The 21,989-nt window shown below is 37.8% G+C and overlaps 1 protein-coding gene across 1 annotated transcript in view; it reads right to left on the bottom strand.

Annotated features, from left to right (window-relative positions):
* Nucleotides 1–21,989, bottom strand: part of nherf1b (NHERF family PDZ scaffold protein 1b) — a 96,151-nt gene that overhangs the window by 22,097 nt on the left and 52,065 nt on the right. The gene's annotated exons all lie outside the window — the stretch shown is intronic.

Raw genomic sequence — 21,989 nt, 5'->3', positions numbered from 1 at the left:
CAGTCTGGTCCGTCCGAGCCTTTTTCCCAAACTAGGACCTTCTATCAAGAAGAAACACGACTCGGGTGCTCGGAAATGCGTACACAAGACGTGCTGTGATGATAAACTGAAGCTTTCATGACCAAGCTCAGTTAGTGAGCAGCACCTCATGGTCCTACAAAACCCAACAGCAGTGAAGTTGTCAGGTTGTGTAAATGGTAAATAAAAAGAGAATACAACAAATCCTTTTCAACTTATATTCAATTGAATAGACTGCAAAGACAAGATACTTAACGTTGGAACTGGAAAACTTTGTTATTTTTTGCAAAGATTAGCTCATTTGGAATTTGATGCCTGCAACATGTTTCAAAAAAGCTGGCACAAGTGGCAAAAAAGACTGAAAATGTTGAGGAATGCTCATCAAAGACTTATTTGGAACATCCCACAGGTGAACAGTAAGGCTGAAACGACGCGTCGACGTAGTCGACGTCATCGGTTACGTAAATACGTCGACGCCGTTTTTGTGCGTCGGCGCGTCGCATATTTACGTCACACTACTGTCATGGCGGAGCGCAAAGCAGACGATGCGAGCGAGGGGAAAAAAGCACGCCAAAAGTCGTCAAAAGTGTGGGAGTATTTCAATTGTATGCACACTGTGTCGAGCGGAAATGGCCTATCATAGCAGCACAACGGCTATGAACGAACATTTGAAAAGAAAACCCCCGACAGCGTTCTTGCCATCACCATCAACAAGTCAATCGTCCGCGTGCGTATACGTTGTCATTATTACACAAAAACATGAATGTGTCATTTGTATCTGCGTTGTAAATTCATAAACTAAAGCACCGTTTCGCTCTGAGAGGCGCGTTTGGCGTGCCTGTTCAGTGTTTACAAAGACGCGCTCCTCTTTAACGCTGTGGAGAGGCGGCGGCGGCCAGCGAGCGGCGAGGCGGGGCGCGCCGGGAGCGACGCCGCAATCGTGCCCAGGTGCGCGATCCGCGCAGTTGGAAGAGAAAAGACTTTGTGTAAAATTAAAAGATTGTAAACCTGGCAAAGCCGTCTGGCGTTCAGTCTGTCGGTCCTGAAAGAACCCCACGGCACAAGACGTGTCACAAACGCTAACGTTAATTAGTTGTGCAAATACCTTTTACAACATTAACAGTTACATATACTATGTACAAACCAACAATTAACTTTCACTTTAATCATACTATCATTGTTGTGTTATTAAGCAAAATAAGCAATACTTTTACTTTTGTTGAAATGTTTACACTGTACACTTTTTTGTATTGGATGTTTAGCTTTATTTTTGCACATTTTAGCAAATAAGCAATACTTTTACTTTTGTTGAAATGTTTACACTTGTTACAGAATATTTCCATTTTGCACTTTTTTGTATTGGATGTTTATCTTTATTTTTGCACATTTTAAAGCAAAATAAGCAATACTTTTACTTTTGAAATGCTTATACTATTCCAGAATATTAAGATTTGCACTGGATGTTTACTTTTATATTTGCACATTAAAAAGCAAATAAGCTACTTTTAATTTTGTTAAATGTTAAAAAGTTTTAAATGTTTACATTGTTACAGAATATTTTGTCATGTTGTTGTCAATGTTGACTGAGTGGCCATACTTTTTTTTTTGTAAATAAAAGCCATGCCTTTTGAAAAAACTGGCCTACATTTATTTTTTCCTCTTCATTTTATATTAAAAAAAAAATCGGTAAAAGGAAAAATAATCTATAGATTAATCGAAAAAAAAAAATCTATAGATTAACCGATTAATCGAAAAAATAATCTATAGATTAATCGATAGAAAAATAATCGTTAGCTGCAGCCCTACCATTATTGCTATGTTGTCTATTACCATTATTGCTATGTTGTCTATTACCATTATTAATATGTTGTCTATTACCATTATTGCTATGTTGTCTATTACCATTATTGCTATGTTGTCTATTACCATTATTAATATGTTGTCTATTACCATATTGCTATGTTGTCTATTACCATTATTGCTATGTTGTCTATTACCATTATTGTTATGTTGTCTATTACCATTATTGCTATGTTGTCTATTACCATTATTGCTATGTTGTCTATTACCATTATTGCTATGTTGTCTATTACCATTATTGCTATGTTGTCTATTACCATTGTTGCTATGTTGTCTATTACCATTATTGCTATGTTGTCTATTACCATTATTGCTATGTTGTCTATTACCATTATTGCTATGTTGTCTATTACCATTATTGCTATGTTGTCTATTACCATTGTTGGTATATTCATTATTCCTACATTGTTGATACAAATGATTGTTACAGTGTAATAATTATAGTTACCAGTGGTAATGCCACTATGATACAACATGTGTATTATAATCCTTGAACAAAGTAAGAGTGAAACTCATGTGAATAATCACTGAATGGAGAACTGGGGGTGGGATTAAATAAATTATCTTCTTCCCACTCCCTTTCAGGCAAAACTGGACAATTACACATTACATACTATACTTTACCTTTTGCACTATGTCCATTTATATTATCATGTGTTGTCAACTTTGTACTTTTTTACGTCATTGCCTGAAATAAATAAATAACTGACTCAGAGGGTCAAAGTCCCCAGGATGTGTTGGTCAAAGTAAGACCTCTGCTTGGCATTTAGAGACATTTGAGGCAATGACCATCACTTTTGGACACAAACCCCATGGATCGACACCTCGCTAGATTTAACCAGAGAGCAGAATGTCCAAGAGATGACGAAGGCGAGGTTGGTAGTCCTGACACTCAGGAACGAGACAAGTGGAATGAAAATGGCGTCCAGATGTCAAACTAAGGTGGGCTGAGGAGCGTCGAGTTGCAGCTGAGCGTGTTGTGATCAGATGATAAGAGATGTGGACTTTCCACACCGCAGTCAATCATTACACATCAGTCACGGCCCGCCATTGGTCGGCCTTCACCTCCAACACCCAGCTCTTTACCTCATCTTCACAAGGAGCTCTTTTTTCTCTATCGCCTTGCCGTTCATGTTCGGTTTTTGACAGATACAAGTTGGAACTATGTGCTACTTTGTATTAGAGATGGCAACATGTGCATGTACGAGCCAGTCTGCCCCACAACAAGAGGGGGGGGGGAAAAAAAGGTACCGTATTTTCCGCACTATTAGCCGCACCTAAAAAACCACAAATTTTCTCAAAAGCTGACAGTGCGGTTTATAACCCGGTGCGCTTTATATATGGATTAATATTAAGATTCATTTTCATAAAGTTTAGGTCTCGCAACTACGGTAAACAGCCGCCATCTTTTTTCCCCGTAGAAGAGGAAGCGCTTCTTCTTCTACGGTAAGCAACCACCCGCCCCCGTAGAAGAAGAAGCGCGCGGGTATTACGTTTCATTTCATTTGTGTGTTCCATGTTGATATACGACTCCATGCGCGCCCACATCACAGATGGTGTCAAAAAACAAGTGAAGCACACAAATACAACACTCGCCGTCATTCCGGGTGGATTAACCAAAGAACTCCAACCGCTCGATATTGGTGTCAACAGGGCATTTAAAGCACGACTGCGAACGGCGTGGGAACAATGGATGACCGAAGGCGAACACACCTTCACTAAGACAGGGAGACAGCACCGGACGACATACGCCAACATCTGCCAGTGGATCGTAAATGCCTGGGCGGATATTTCGGTCACAACTGTGGTCCGAGCTTTCCGGAAGGCAATGACTTCGACGAGACGGAGCCATTTTGGATCCCGTATTCGCCCAACTTTTTAATTCGGACACCGAAGGAGAAGAATTCGAGGGATTTATGAATGAAGAATAATTTCAGAAAGTGAGCGTTATGTTTATTTTGTGTGTTGTGACATTAACGTTCGAGCAACATTAAGTTATTGATGTTATTGCTCTGCACTATTTTGAATTTTACTATGTTTGTGATTGCACATTTGCACATTACCGTACATTTTGGGAGTGAACAGAGTTGTTAGAACGCTGGTTTTTAATATATTATTAAAGTTTGACTGACCTATCTGACTGTTTTTTTGACATTCCCTTTAGCGCAGTTAGATGCGGCTTATAACACGGGGCGGCTTATAGGTGGACAAAGTTTTGAAATATGCCGTTCATTGAAGGCACGGCTTATAACACGGGGCGGCTTATGGTGCGGAAAATACGGTACTTATTGACTACAATGGCGGACTCGCGCAACACACTTTGGGTAAATTTCGACCATATATGGATAATCCGCCGACGTCCCACTTGGGGAAAAAGGTATAGGTTTTTGAGTAAGTATGAAGGAAGGCAAGATTGGAACACGCTTGGAGGGTTGTAGTGAGGAAACACCTGCTTCCAATGTGACTTATTATCTTCATGCTTATCTTTATGACAGTCATCAGTGACTGTGCAGCACGTGCCCCCTCACTCTGATCACCTTGTTGGACACACGCCCCTTAAAGGTACGCGCACGTTACGCTGAGCCAGCACTCTGTTAACGACATACTCCTTGACCAGCAGTCAGCTGAGTCTTGTGACGCTAACAGAAAATAAAGTGTGACTTGTTAAAGTATAACCTAACTAAAGTACAACCAGACATGTTGAAGTGCAACCTAACATTTTTAAGTACAACCTAACCTGTTGAAGTACTATCTGACATGTAGAAGTACAACCTGACATGCTGAAGTACAACCTAACATTTTAAGTACAACCTAACATTTTAAGTACAACCTAACATGTTTAGGTACAACCTAACCTGTTGAAGTACTACCTGACACGTTGAAGTACAACCTAACATGCTGAAGTACAACCTAACGTGTTGAAGTACAACCTAACATGTTGAAGTACAACCTAACATATTTAAACACAACCTAACATATTTAAGCACAACCTAACATGTTGAAGTACAACCTCCTAAGTACAACCTAACATGTTGAAGTACAACCTAACATGTTAAAGTACAACCTAACATAATTAAGCACAACCTAGCATGTTTAAGTACAACCTAACATGTTGAAGTACAACATCCTAAGTACAACCTAACATGTTTAAGTACAACCTAACATATTTAAGTACAACCTAACATATTTAAGTACAACCTAACATGTTAAAGTACAACCTAACATGTTTAAGTACAATGTAACATGTTTAAGTACAACCTGACATATTTAAGTACAACCTAACATATTTAAGTACAACCTAACATATTTAAGTACAACCTAACATGTTGAAGTACAACCTCCTAAGTACAACCTAACATGTTGAAGTACAACCTAACATGTTGAAGTATAACCTAACATGTTGAAGTACAACCTGACATGTTGAAGTACAACCTGACATGTTGAAGTACAATCTAACTTGTTGAAGTACAACCTAACATGTTGAAGTACAACCTCCTAAGTACAACCTAACATGTTGAAGTAGAACCTAACATGTTGAAGTACAACCTCCTAAGTACAACCTAACATGTTTAAGTACAACCTAACATGTTGAAGTACAACCTAACATGTTGAAGTACAACCTAAAATGTTGAAGTACAACCTCCTAAGTACAACCTAACATGTTGAAGTACAACCTAACATGTTGAAGTACAACCTGACATGTTGAAGTATAACCTAACATGTTGAAGTACAACCTCCTAAGTACAACCTAACATGTTTAAGTACAACCTAACATGTTGAAGTACAACCTAACATGTTGAAGTACAACCTAAAATGTTGAAGTACAACCTCCTAAGTACAACCTAACATGTTGAAGTACAACCTAACATGTTGAAGTACAACCTGACATGTTGAAGTATAACCTAACATGTTGAAGTACAACCTCCTAAGTACAACCTAACATGTTTAAGTACAACCTAACATGTTGAAGTACAACCTAACATGTTGAAGTACAACCTAAAATGTTGAAGTACAACCTCCTAAGTACAACCTAACATGTTGAAGTACAACCTAACATGTTGAAGTACAACCTGACATGTTGAAGTATAACCTAACATGTGAAAGTACAACCTGACATGTTGAAGTACAACCTAACATGTTGAAGTACAACCTAACATGTTGAAGTACAACCTGACATGTTGAAGTATAACCTAACATGTGAAAGTACAACCTAACATGTTGAAGTACAACCTAACATGTTGAAGTACAACCTAACATGTTGAAGTACAACCTGACATGTTGAAGTATAACCTAACATGTGAAAGTACAACCTAACATGTTGAAGTACAACCTAACATGTTGACGTACAACCTAACATATTTAAGTACTTAGGAAATACTCTTCTATGTACCGAATGTGGTACTTTTTTTTGGCATCGACCGAATCCCACCTGTCCTACAGGGCACCAAATCACGTACATTTCAACCGTTCCATGTTACGGTACCAGATATGTGCACTTCGCAATCACTCCAGCAGCACTGAGAGCGGACTCCGCCCAACCACCTCGAGGTAATTTTGACATTTTCCAATGCCAACAAAGAAGATGACTCAAAAAACGCACCAAGTAAGCCTCTACTTTCCAAAAGTGGGCTAGCTTGATGCTAGTATAAATTGGTTTTGCTATTGACGTGCTACTGATTAGCATTAGCGATGTTACATGGCGCTTTCAACACCTCCAAATGTGTTAATGAAAACTACAACTATTTTTGTCCTAAATTAAATGTTAAATTCACTTTTATTTATGTCTTATATTAATCATATTTTACTTATTTTTGTCCTAAATTAAGTTTGAAATTAAGTTTTATATATGTCTTAAATTAGCATATTTTCGTCCTAAATTAAATGTTAAATAAAGTTTCATTATGTCTTGTATTAAGCATATCTTACGTATTTTAGTCCTAAGTTAAATTCGGTTTTATTTATTGACATAAAAAAACACACAAGTGCCATGTTGTGGTACCTGGGTTACAGCCGGTTGCCAACCCAGCCGACTTTTCGCGCGCTTCGGCACTTGGCGATCACTCCAGCAGCACTGAGAGCGGACTCGGCCAAACTACCTCTGGGTAATGTTGCAATCTTCAATGCCAACAAAGAATTTGTCTCAAAAAACGCTCCAACCAACAGTCAAGTAAGGCTACACTTTTGCGCTAGCTCGTTGCTAATATACATGGGCTTTTCTATTGACATGCTACCGATTAGCATTAAGAATTTTACATGGCCTCCATATGTGTTAATGCAAACTACAACTAAGATGCACGTTACAATCAAACAGCTGGTGCTTAATAAGTACAATACTTACAGTGCTCACACTTTTTAGGGTGCAACAAAACGGCATAAACTGTACACCACTGCCATCTAACGTCTTGGACTTGCAACTGTAAATGCAACTTAATGTCATGCTTGTAAATAACATGATGATAATGAAAGAAGACACAACAACTGGACAACAGTTATTATTTTTAAATGTTGCAATAAAAATTAGATGTTATTATCAACACAGGTGGGTAGAGTACCCAAAAATTGTACTCGAGTAAAAGTACCGTTACTTTAGAATATGACCATACTTGCCAACCTTGAGACCTCCGATTTCGGGAGGTGGGGGGTGGGGGGCGTGGTTGGGGGCGTGGTTAAGATATATATAGATATATATATATAAGAAATACTTGACTTTCAGTGAATTCTACCTATATATATATATATATATTTTTTTTTTTATTACATATACATATATATATATATATATATATATATATATATATATATACATATAAGAAATACTTGAATTTCAGTGTTCATTTATTTACACATACACACACATAACACTCATCTACTCATTGTTGAGTTAAGGGTTGAATTGGCCATCCTTGTTCTATTCTCTGTCACTATTTCAGAACACACACATTATACAAATATACATTATAAAATCAATAAGAAAACGGGAGCTCTAATTTGGGAGTCTGAATTAGGATCAGAAGTTCCTATATAAACATTGCGCACTCACGTCGCCTTTTTGTATTGATTACTGCAGCTGTGCACTGGATTCATTCACAAATACAAACTACAACTCACAAACACTTTAGAGTTAGGCTCCACCATCAGAATGTGTACTTAAACTTATAAAGATCACATGGATATTATTCAGTGAGTTGATTCACCAAAACTAACCTGTTATACAGGAGGAAAAAGCACACGGGACGTTTCAATTGTTCACAGACTGGTCGCTCTCATCAGAATGACAAGACACTTCCGGTCTGCAGGTGATAGCATTCAATTGGGAAGAAACGCCCTACTGCCCCCTACTGACCAATGTGAATACTGATAAATGTGGAATGACAGCTCCAAAAACGAATTCAAACCACAAAATAAAATAAATAAATCAACACAAAAATGTGACACATTATGGGTGGGTCACATATGCATGTACAGTAGATGGCAATATTGTCCTGTTTAAACGTGTCACAACATTGCTGTTTACGGCAATGTTGTGAACAGGCTGTCAACACGTCACTCAGGTCCGCATGGAGCTGGAGGGGGCGTGGCCTCCAGCCTCGCCTGAATTTCGGGAGATTTTCGTGAGAAACTTTGTCCCGGGAGGTTTTCGGGAGAGGCGCTGAATTTCGGGAGTCTCCCGGAAAATCCGGGAGGGTTGGCAAGTATGAATATGACTCAAGTCAAAGTAAAAAGTAGTCATCAAAATAATTACTTGAGTAAGTAAGTTTACCGTGAAAAAACTACTCAAGTATTGAGTAACTTGATTTATTTAGTAAATGTTTTTAAATGGTCCTTGGACTACAACTATCTTTAATGTGACAGTTGGCCATACGCAGTGTGCCTCTCGTACACTAGGGGGCGACTGTGGTCATTTCAGCTTGTTTAGCTATGTTATAAAGTAGTAAAAGAAGAGAATGCTACATGCTAATAAGATAGCGCCAGTATCTAACAGATAAGTACGACTTTCCACTGCTTTTTGATGTTTTTGGTCATGTTTTAACGTGTTTAAGATACACTTAGGATCATCAGAGCCATACAAAAAGATCGTTTTTTTTTTGCGTCAACTGTTGTCGGAGGTTTCTACTTACCAGTTGTCTCAAACAGCCGGGTTGTGCTAGCGTCATGTCACGTCATTAAATTGTCTTATTTTAACAACATTCTGACACTTATTAAACAAGAAGGGTTGTAATTTATCATAAACTTTAAACATACTGACATAATTTAACTTCCACTAGCTGTACTGTGTCCTTGTTTGATTGATGACATCATGCTTCGAACGTCACTACTGCTGACGTGGGATTGGTCAAACAGAGTCACGTGACAGCGCCTGCCGGAAGAAGGCTCGCTGACAATTGTTTTTATTTTATTTTTTTTAAATTGACCAACAAACATACATTTATAATTCACTCAAAAGTCACGGAAAGAAAACAAAAGCAAATACAGATAGAGTAATAAATATTAATAAATAATAATAATAAAAAATATGAAAAAAAAAAAAAAAGACAAAAAGGGTTACTACTAGTGATGGGTCCGGCAACACCGATGCATCGGCGCATGCGTCAAACTCATAGAGCAAAACCCTGTATCGGTGCTTTTAGAAAGTCACGTGACCAATCATGAGCTGTTTTGGTCACGTGACCGATACGCCAACTGTGTCGCACTGACGCCTCCTCTGTGCCCTGTGAGCGTGTCTTTTCTACAGCCGGAGAAATAATAACTAAGAAAAATCGTCTAAAATGTAATACGTCGGAAAAACTTTTTTTAAATTTTTTTTTTAACAAAAATGTGTAAAAAAATAAAATAAAAAAAATTCCCAGTCCACAATCATCCACAACACGTTCCATGTTATGATACATGTTCACATTATTTATTGACTGTATCTAAAAAAGATACAAATATATTTTTATTTAAATGAAGATATGAAATAATGCTAAATGAAATACAATGACTTGGTTTATATTATTGTATATACTAGGGCAGGGGTCACCAACGCGGTGCCCGCGGTCACCAGGTAGCCCGTAAGGACCAGATCAGTCGCCCGCTGGCCTGTTCTAAAAATAGCTCAAAGAGCAGCACTTACCAGTGAGCTGCCTCTATTTTTTTAATTTTATTTATTTACTAGCAAGCTGGTCTCGCTTTGCTTGACATTTTTAATTCTAAAAGAGACAAAACTCAAATAGAATTTGAAAATCCAAGAAAATATTTTAAAGACTTGGTCTTCACTTGGAATAAGCAGTAGAAAATGGATGGATGGATGGGTCTTCACTTGTTTAAATAAATTCATTTATTTTCTACTTTGCTTCTTATTACTTTTAGAAATACAATTTTAGAGAAAAAATACAACCTTAAAAATGATTTTTAGGATTTTTAAACAAATATACCTTTTTACCTTTTAAATTTCTTCCTTTTCTTTCCTGACAATTTAAATCAATGTTCAAGTAATTTTTTTTTTTTTTATTATTGTAAAGAATAATAAATATTTTAGCTTCTGGTTTTTCGACGAAGAATATTTGTGAAATATTTCTTCAAACTTACTATGATTAAAATTCAAAAAAATTATTCTGGCAAATCTAGAACATCTGTAGAATCAAATTTAAATCTTATTTCAAAGTATTTTGAATTTCGTTTAAAAATTTTGTTCTGGAAAATCTAGAAGAAATACTGATTTGTCTTTGTTGGAAATATAGCTTGGTCCAATTTGTTAAATATTCTAACAAAGTGCAGATTGGATTTTAACCAATTCAAAACATGTCATCAAAATTCTAAAATGTATCTTAATCAGGAAAAATGACTAATGATCTTCCATAAATTCTTTTTTTAATTTTTTTCAAAAAGATTCAAATTAGCTAGTTTTTCCTCTTCTTTTTGTCGGTTGAATTTTGAATTTTAAAGAGTCGAAATTGAAGATAAACTATGTTTCAAAATTTTGTTTTAATTTTTTTCCTGTTTTCTCCTCTTTTAAACCGTTCAATTGAGTGTTTTTTTTTCATCATTTATTCTCTACAAAAAACCTTCCGTAAAAGGAAAAAAAAAATGTACGACGGAATGACAGACAGAAATACCCATTTTTTTTATATATATAAATGTATTTATTTAGCTATTCTTGTTTAAATCACACTTACGTGTAACTTACAAATGACAATATATTTATTTATTTAAGTGTGTATCAAACTGGTAGCCCTTCGCATTAATCAGTACCCAAGAAGTAGTTTTTGGTTTCAAAAAGGTTGGTGACCCCTGTACTAGGGCATCAAACCAGTGTCAGTTGAGTCGGTCCATAGGTTGCCTGTAGGGATTTTTAATGTCCAGCAGATGTCAGTATTTAGTGACACAGTATCGACACAGTATCAATACAGTTTTGCAATGTGTCGAAACGCTTCATGACGCCTCATCAACCCATCACTAGTTACTACCAATGTTCCCTCTAATTGTTCATGTGTGTGAGCAAAGGCAAAAACTCCGTGAGCATTGAGTGGAGCCCATGTGAGCAACATCAGTGTGGCTACACCAGCAGCACACCTGTCCCAAACATGACTAAATAACAACTTCAATCTCCATCCATCCATCCATTTTCTACCGCTTGTCCCTTTCGGGGTACACCCTGGACAAGTCCCCACCTCATCGCAGGGCCAACACAGATAGACAGACAACATTCTCTTATTATTATAATCAAATGACCGCAGTCATTTCCATTTCTAATATAAGTGTTTAGGCCCACTTATAATGACAATAACAAAAAATATTGTTTTCCATGAACTGTGTACTTGTATTGTTTGTCTGGGTGGAGGTCCTGCTTTGGAAATAATTTGTACCCCTTTCAAACATTGCATTTAGTCCCCATTAAAACATTCACATGTTGCACAATGAGATGTACAGGTAAAAGCCAGTAAATTAGAATATTTTGAAAAACTTGATTTATTTCAGTAATTGCATTCAAAAGGTGTAACTTGTACATTATATTTATTCATTGCACACAGACTGATGCATTCAAATGTTTATTTCATTTAATTTTGATGATTTGAAGTGGCAACAAATGAAAATCCAAAATTCCGTGTGTCACAAAATTAGAATATTACTTAAGGCTAATACAAAAAAGGGATTTTTAGAAATGTTGGCCAACTGAAAAGTATGAAAATGAAAAAATATGAGCATGTACAATACTCAATACTTGGTTGGAGCTCCTTTTGCCTCAATTACTGCGTTAATGCGGCGTGGCATGGAGTCGATGAGTTTCTGGCACTGCTCAGGTGTTATGAGAGCCCAGGTTGCTCTGATAGTGGCCTTCAACTCTTCTGCGTTTTTGGGTCTGGCATTCTGCATCTTCCTTTTCACAATACCCCACAGATTTTCTATGGGGCTAAGGTCAGGGGAGTTGGCGGGCCAATTTAGAACAGAAATACCATGGTCCGTAAACCAGGCACGGGTAGATTTTGCGCTGTGTGCAGGTGCCAAGTCCTGTTGGAACTTGAAATCTCCATCTCCATAGAGCAGGTCAGCAGCAGGAAGCATGAAGTGCTCTAAAACTTGCTGGTAGATGGCTGCGTTGACCCTGGATCTCAGGAAACAGAGTGGACCAGCAGATGACATGGCACCCCAAACCATCACCCAACCATGCAAATTTTGCATTTCCTTTGGAAATCGAGGTCCCAGAGTCTGGAGGAAGACAGGAGAGGCACAGGATCCACGTTGCCTGAAGTCTAGTGTAAAGTTTCCACCATCGCTCGGGATGGTCTCCTGCTGGCCCCACTTTGGACTGGACTCTTACTATTATGTTAGATCCACTATGGACTGGACTCTCACTATTATGTTAGATCCACTATGGACTGGACTCTCACACTATTTTGTTAGATCCACTATGGACTGGACTCTCACTATTATGTTAGATCCACTATGGACTGGACTCTCACACTATTAACTAGCTCCACTATGGACTGGACTCTCACACTATTATGTTAGAGCCACTATGGACTGGACTCTCACTATTATGTTAGATCCACTATGGACTGGACTCTCACTATTATGTTAGATCCACTATGGACTGGACTCTCACACTATTATGTTAGATCCACTATGAACTGGACTCTCACACTATTATGTTAGATCCACTATGGACTGGACTCTCACTATTATGTTAGATCCACTATGGACTGGACTCTCACTATTATGTTAGATCCACTATGGACTGGACTCTCATTATTATGTTAGATCCACTATGGACTGGACTCTCACACTATTATGTTAGATCCACTATGGACTGGACTCTCACTATTATGTTAGATCCTCTATGGACTGGACTCTCACACTATTATGTTAGATCCACTATGGACTGGACTCTCACACTATTGTGTTAGATCCACTATGGACTGTACTCTCACTATTATGTTAAATCCACTATGGACTGGACTCTCTCACACAATTATGTTGGATCCACTATGGACTGGACTCTCACTATTATGTTAGATCCACTATGGACTGAACTCTCACTATTATGTTAGATCCACTATGGACTGGCCTCTCACACTATTATGTTAGATCCACTATGGACTGGCCTCTCACACTATTATGTTAGATCCACCATGGACTGGACTCTTACTATTATGTTAGATCCACTATGGACTGGACTCTCACTATTATGTTAAATCCACTATGGACTGGACTCTCTCACACAATTATGTTAGATCCACTATTGACTGGACTCTCTCACTATTATGTTAGATCCACTATGGACTGGACTCTCACTATTATGTTAGCTCCACTATGGACTGGACTCTCACACTATTATGTTAGATCCACTATGGACTGGACTCTCACACTATTGTGTTAGATCCACTATGGACTGTACTCTCACTATTATGTTAAATCCACTATGGACTGGACTCTCTCACACAATTATGTTGGATCCACTATGGACTGGACTCTCACTATTATGTTAGATCCACTATGGACTGGACTCTCACTATTATGTTAGATCCACTATGGACTGGACTCTCACACTATTATGTTGGATCCACTATGGACTGGACTCTCACTATTATGTTAGATCCACTATGGACTGGACTCTCACTATTATGTTAGATCCTCTATGGACTGGACTCTCACACTATTATGTTAGATCCACTATGGACTGGACTCACAATATTATGTTAGATCCACTATGGACTGGACTCTCACTATTATGTTAGATCCACTATGGACTGAACTCTCACTATTATGTTAGATCCACTATGGACTGGACTCTCACTATTATGTTAGATCCACTATGGACTGGACTCTCACTATTATGTTAGATCCACTATGGACTAAACTCTCACTATTATGTTAGATCCACTATGGACTGGACTCTCACACTATTATGTTAGATCCACTATGGACTGGACTCTCAGTATTATGTTAGATCCACTATGGACTGGACTCTCACACTATTATGTTAGATCCACTATGGACTGGACTCTCACTATTATGTTAGATCCACTATGGACTGGACTCTCACACTATTATGTTAGATCCACTATGGAGTGGACTCTCACAATATTATGTTAGATCCACTATGGACTGGACTCTTACTATTATGTTAAATCCACTATGGACTGGACTCTCTCACACAATTATGTTGGATCCACTATGGACTGGACTCTCACTATTATGTTAGATCCACTATGGACTGGACTCTCACAATATTATGTTAGATCCACTATGGACTGGACTCTCACACTAATATGTTCGATCCACTATGGACTGGACTCTCACTATTATGTTAGATCCACTATGGACTGGACTCTCACTATTATGTTAGATCCACTATGGACTGGAGTCTCACTATTATGTTAGATCCACTATGGACTGGACTCTCACAATATTATGTTAGATCCACTATGGACTGGACTCTCACACTATTATGTTAGATCCACTATGGACTGGACTCTCACTATTATGTTAGATCCACTATGGACTGGACTTTCACTATTATGTTAGATCCACTATGGACTGGACTCTCACTATTATGTTAGATCCACTATGGACTGGACTCTCACACTATTATGTTAGATCCACTATGGACTGGACTCTCACTATTATGTTAGATCCACTATGGACTGGACTCTCACACTATTATGTTAGATCCACTATGGACTGGACTCTCACTATTATGTTAGATCCACTATGGACTGGACTTTCACTATTATGTTAGATCCACTATGGACTGGACTCTCACTATTATGTTAGATCCACTATGGACTGGACTCTCACTATTATGTTAAATCCACTATGGACTGGACTCTCTCACACAATTATGTTAGATCCACTATGGACTTGACTCTCACTATTATGTTAGATCCACTATGGACTGGACTCTCACTATTATGTTAAATCCACTATGGACTGGACTCTCTCACACAATTATGTTAGATCCACTATGGACTTGACTCTCACTATTATGTTAGATCCACTATGGACTGTACTCTCACTATTATGTTAGATCCACTATGGACTGGACTCTCACTATTATGTTAGATCCACTATGGACTGAACTCTCACTATTATGTTAGATCCACTATGGACTGCACTCTCACTATTATGTTAGATCCACTATGGACTGAACTCTCACTATTATGTTAGATCCACTATGGACTGGACTTTCACTATTATATTAGATCCACTATGGACTGGACTCTCACTATTATGTTAGATCCACTATGGACTGGACTCTTACTATTATGTTAAATCCACTATGGACTGGACTCTCTCACACAATTATGTTGGATCCACTATGGACTGGACTCTCACTATTATGTTAGATCCACTATGGACTGTACTCTCACACTATTATGTTAGATCCACTATGGACTGGACTCTCACTATTATGTTAGATCCACTATGGACTGGACTCTTACTATTATGTTAGACCCACTATGGACTAGACTCTCACACTATTATGCTAGATCCACTATGGACTGTACTCTCACTATTATGTTAGATCCACTATGGACTGGACTCTCACTATTATGTTAGATCCACTATGGACTGGACTCTCACTATTATGTTAGATCCACTATGGACTGGACTCTCACTATTATGTTAGATCCACTATGGACTGGACTCTCACACTATTAACTAGCTCCACTATGGACTGGACTCTCACACTATTATGTTAGATCCACTATGGACTGGACTCTCACTATTATGTTAGATCCACTATGGACTGGACTCTCACACTATTATGTTAGATCCACTATGGAGTGGACTCTCACAATATTATGTTAGATCCACTATGGACTGGACTCTCACAATATTATGTTAGATCCACTATGGACTGGACTCTCACACTAATATGTTCGATCCACTATGGACTGGACTCTCACTATTATGTTAGATCCACTATGGACTGGACTCTCACTATTATGTTAGATCCACTATGGACTGGAGTCTCACTATTATGTTAGATCCACTATGGACTGGACTCTCACAATATTATGTTAGATCCACTATGGACTGGACTCTCACACTATTATGTTAGATCCACTATGGACTGGATGTTAGATCCACTATGGACTGGACTTTCACTATTATGTTAGATCCACTATGGACTGGACTCTCACTATTATGTTAGATCCACTATGGACTGGACTCTCACTATTATGTTAGATCCACTATGGACTGGACTTTCACTATTATGTTAGATCCACTATGGACTGGACTCTCACTATTATGTTAGATCCACTATGGACTGGACTCTCACACTATTATGTTAGATCCACTATGGACTGGACTCTCACTATTATGTTAGATCCACTATGGACTGGACTCTCACACTATTATGTTAGATCCACTATGGACTGGACTCTCACTATTATGTTAGATCCACTATGGACTGGACTTTCACTATTATGTTAGATCCACTATGGACTGGACTCTCACTATTATGTTAGATCCACTATGGACTGGACTCTCACTATTATGTTAAATCCACTATGGACTGGACTCTCTCACACAATTATGTTAGATCCACTATGGACTTGACTCTCACTATTATGTTAGATCCACTATGGACTGGACTCTCACTATTATGTTAAATCCACTATGGACTGGACTCTCTCACACAATTATGTTAGATCCACTATGGACTTGACTCTCACTATTATGTTAGATCCACTATGGACTGTACTCTCACTATTATGTTAGATCCACTATGGACTGGACTCTCACTATTATGTTAGATCCACTATGGACTGAACTCTCACTATTATGTTAGATCCACTATGGACTGCACTCTCACTATTATGTTAGATCCACTATGGACTGAACTCTCACTATTATGTTAGATCCACTATGGACTGGACTTTCACTATTATATTAGATCCACTATGGACTGGACTCTCACTATTATGTTAGATCCACTATGGACTGGACTCTTACTATTATGTTAAATCCACTATGGACTGGACTCTCTCACACAATTATGTTGGATCCACTATGGACTGGACTCTCACTATTATGTTAGATCCACTATGGACTGTACTCTCACACTATTATGTTAGATCCACTATGGACTGGACTCTCACTATTATGTTAGATCCACTATGGACTGGACTCTTACTATTATGTTAGACCCACTATGGACTAGACTCTCACACTATTATGCTAGATCCACTATGGACTGTACTCTCACTATTATGTTAGATCCACTATGGACTGGACTCTCACTATTATGTTAGATCCACTATGGACTGGACTCTCACTATTATGTTAGATCCACTATGGACTGGACTCTCACTATTATGTTAGATCCACTATGGACTGGACTCTCACACTATTAACTAGCTCCACTATGGACTGGACTCTCACACTATTATGTTAGATCCACTATGGACTGGACTCTCACAATATTATGTTAGATCCACTATGGACTGGACTCTCACTATTATGTTAGATCCACTATGGACTGGACTCTCACTATTATGTTGGATTCACTATGGACTGGACTCTCACACTATTATGTTAGATCCACTATGGACTGTACTCTCACTATTATGTTAGATCCACTATGGACTGGACTCTCACAATATTATGTTAGATCCACTATGGACTGGACTCTCACTATTATGTTAGATCCACTATGGACTGGACTCTCACAATATTATGCTAGATCCACTATGGACTGAACTCTCACTATTATGTTAGATCCACTATGGACTGGACTCTCACACTATTATGTTAGATCCACTATGGACTGAACTCTCACTATTATGTTAAATCCACTATGGACTGGACTCTCACACTATTATGTTAGATCCACTATGGACTGGACTCTCACTATTATGTTAGATCCACTATGGACTGGACTCTCACTATTATGTTAGATCCACTATGGACTGGACACTCACACTATTATGTTAGATCCACTATGGACTGGACTCTCACTATTATGTTAGATCCACTATGGACTGGACTCTCACTATTATGTAAGATCCACTATGGACTGGACTCTCACTATTATATTAGATTCACTATGGACTGGACTCTCACTATTATGTTAGATCCACTATGGACTGGACTCTCACTATTATGTTAGATCCACTATGGACTGGCCTCTCACACTATTATGTTAGATCCACTATGGACTGGACTCTCACACTATTATGTTAGATCCACTATGGACTGGACTCTCACTATTATGTTAGATCCACTATGGACTGTACTCTCACTATTATGTTAGATCCACTATGGACTGGACTCTCACTATTATGTTAGATCCACTATGGACTGGACACTCACACTATTATGTTAGATCCACTATGGACTGGACTCTCACACTATTATGTTAGATCCACTATGGACTAGACTCTCACTATTATGTTAGATCCACTATGGACTGGACTCTCACTATTATGTTAGATCCACTATGGACTGGACTCTCACTATTATGTTAGATCCACTATGGACTGGACTCTCACACTATTATGTTAGATCCACTATGGACTAGACTCTCACTATTATGTTAAATCCACTATGGACTGAACACTCACAATATTATGTTAGATCCACTATGGACTGGACTCTCACTATTATGTTAGATCCACTATGGACTGGACTCTCACTATTATGTTAGATCCACTATGGACTGGACTCTCACACTATTATGTTAGATCCACTATGGACTGGACTCTCACACTATTATGTTAGATCCACTATGGACTGAACTCTCACTATTATGTTAAATCCACTATGGACTGGACTCTCACACTATTATGTTAGATCCACTATGGACTGGACTCTCACTATTATGTTAGATCCACTCGACGTCCATTGCACCGGTCAAGGTTTCTCATTGTCATCCCACTGGGTTGAGTTTTTCCTTGCCCTGATGTGGGCTCTGAACCGAGGATGTCGTTGTGGCTTGTGCAGCCCTTTGAGACACTTGTGATTGAGGGCTATATAAGTAAATTGATTGATTGATTGATTGATTGACCTATGTTCATGAAGTTTTCCAAGAATGATGTAATTGTTATTCTTATGGCCATTACAAAATACACAAATATTTTTCGTGTTTTAAGTGTTTCAAAAGAAGTAAATATTGTATTAAAATACAACATTGTGACCTACAGAAGTATGCCACACGTGTCCACTAGGTGGCAGAAGGTAAACAATCAACCTTTGAGCCGCGCATTTACACTTTTTGTGACATTTTGGTGAGACATTTCCGTGCGTTTGTTTGTTTTGTGACATTTTGTAAGGTAAAAGGTGTGCGTCGTGACCTCGCTACGACAATATTTGGTGTTCATGAAGTTGTCTATTGTTGTGGAAAATGTCTCCTCCAAGAACATTGTTTCAAGATGGAGGGCCTCGCACAGAGGAGGGAAGTGTTGCACAGGAACTGTTGACACATCTTCTCTCAATACGCTTCCCTCTGCTCTCACCAACTTCCTGTCATCAAAGTGGAGTTTGCACACAGACGTGCCACATGCGACCACACACAACACACAACACACACACACAACTTCTTCTTGTTGCGAGCCAGCATTTCAGCCGTGGAAACATGACAACAGCCAGCAGGCACAAGACATTGAAACAACGTTGATGAATTAGGTCCTGACGTGGAGCAACTCAAACACAACGTTGATACAACATCACAACAACAACGTTTAATCAATGTCGGGTTCTGATGTTGATTTGACAATCTATTTTGGTCATTTCCCAACCAATATTCTACAACACAACTACAACGTTAAAACAACATATTTTTTCACGTTTAATCAATGTCAGGTTCTGACGTTGATTTAACATTGAATTTTGGTCATTTCCCAACCAATATTCTACAACGTTAAAACAACACGCTTTTTGACGACGTTTAATCAATGTCGGGTTCTGACGTTAATTTGACCATTGAATTTTGGTCATTTCCCAACCAATATTCTATAACACCAATAGAACGTTAAAACAACATATTTTTTTACGTTTAATCAATGTCAGGTTTTGACGTTGATTTAACATTGAATTTTGGTCATTTCCCAACCAATATTCGACAACACAAATTCAACGTTGAAAAAACACACGTTTTGACGACGTTTAATCAATGTTGGGTTCTGACGTTAATTTGACCATTGAATTTTGGTCATTTCCCAACCAATATTCTACAACACAAAAACAACATTGAAACAACATGCTTTTTGACAACGTTTAATCAATGTCGGGTTGTGACGTTGATTTAACATTGAATTTTGGTCATTTCCCAACCAATATTCTACAACACAAATACAACGTTGAAAAAACACGCTTTTTGACGACGTTTAATCAATGTTGGGTTCTGACGTTAATTTGACCATTGAATTTTGGTCATTTCCCAACCAATATTCTACAACACAAATACAACGTTGAAAAAACACGCTTTTTGACGACGTTTAATCAATGTCGGGTTGTGACGTTGATTTGCCATTGAATTTTGGTCATTTCCCAACCAATATTCTACAACACAAATACAACGTTGAAACAACATGCTTTTTGACGACGTTTAATCAATGTTGGGTTCTGACGTTAATTTGACCATTGAATTTTGGTCATTTCCCAACCAATATTCTACAACACAAATACAACGTTGAAAAAACACGCTTTTTGACGACGTTTAATCAATGTTGGGTTCTGACGTTAATTTGACCATTGAATTTTGATCATTTCCCAACCAATATTCTACAACACAAATACAACGTTGAAAAAACACGCTTTTTGACGACGTTTAATCAATGTCGGGTTGTGACGTTGATTTGCCATTGAATTTTGGTCATTTCCCAACCAATATTCTACAACACAACTACAACATTAAAACAACATATTTTTTTACATTTAATCAATGTCAGGTTCTGACGTTGATTTAACATTGAATTTTGGTCATTTCCCAACCAATATTCTACAACACAAATACAACGTTGAAACAACATGCTTTTTGACAACGTTTAATCAATGTTGGGTTGTGACGTTGATTTGAGCATTGAAATTTGGTCATGTTCCAACCAATATTCTACAACACAAATACAACGTTAAAACAAACATTTTTTTTTACGTTTAATCAATGTTAGGTTCTGACGTTGATTTAACATTGAATTTTGGTAATTTCCCAACCAATATTCTACAACACAAATACAACGTTGAAAAAACACGCTTTTTGACGACGTTTAATCAATGTTGGGTTCTGACGTTAATTTGACCATTGAATTTTGGTCATTTCCCAACCAGTATTCTACAACACAACTACAACGTTAAAACAACATATATTTTTACGTTGACGTTGATTTAACATTGAATTTTGGTCAATTCCCAACCAATATTCTACAACACAACTACAACGTTAAAACAACGTATTTTTTTTACGTTTACTCAATGTTGGGTTCTGACGTTGATTTAACATTGAATTTTGGTCATTTCCCAACCAATATTCTACAACACAAATACAACGTTGAAACAACATGCTTTTTGACGACGTTTAATCAATGTTGGATTCTGATGTTAATTTGACCATTGAATTTTGGTAATTTGCCAACCAATATTCTACAACACAACTATAATGTTAAAACAAAATTTTTTTTTTTACATTT

Source organism: Nerophis lumbriciformis, linkage group LG22 (assembly GCF_033978685.3).
Source record: "Nerophis lumbriciformis linkage group LG22, RoL_Nlum_v2.1, whole genome shotgun sequence".
Classification (NCBI taxonomy): Eukaryota; Metazoa; Chordata; class Actinopteri; order Syngnathiformes; family Syngnathidae; genus Nerophis; species Nerophis lumbriciformis.
This window is presented reverse-complemented; position numbering and strand designations above follow the sequence as displayed.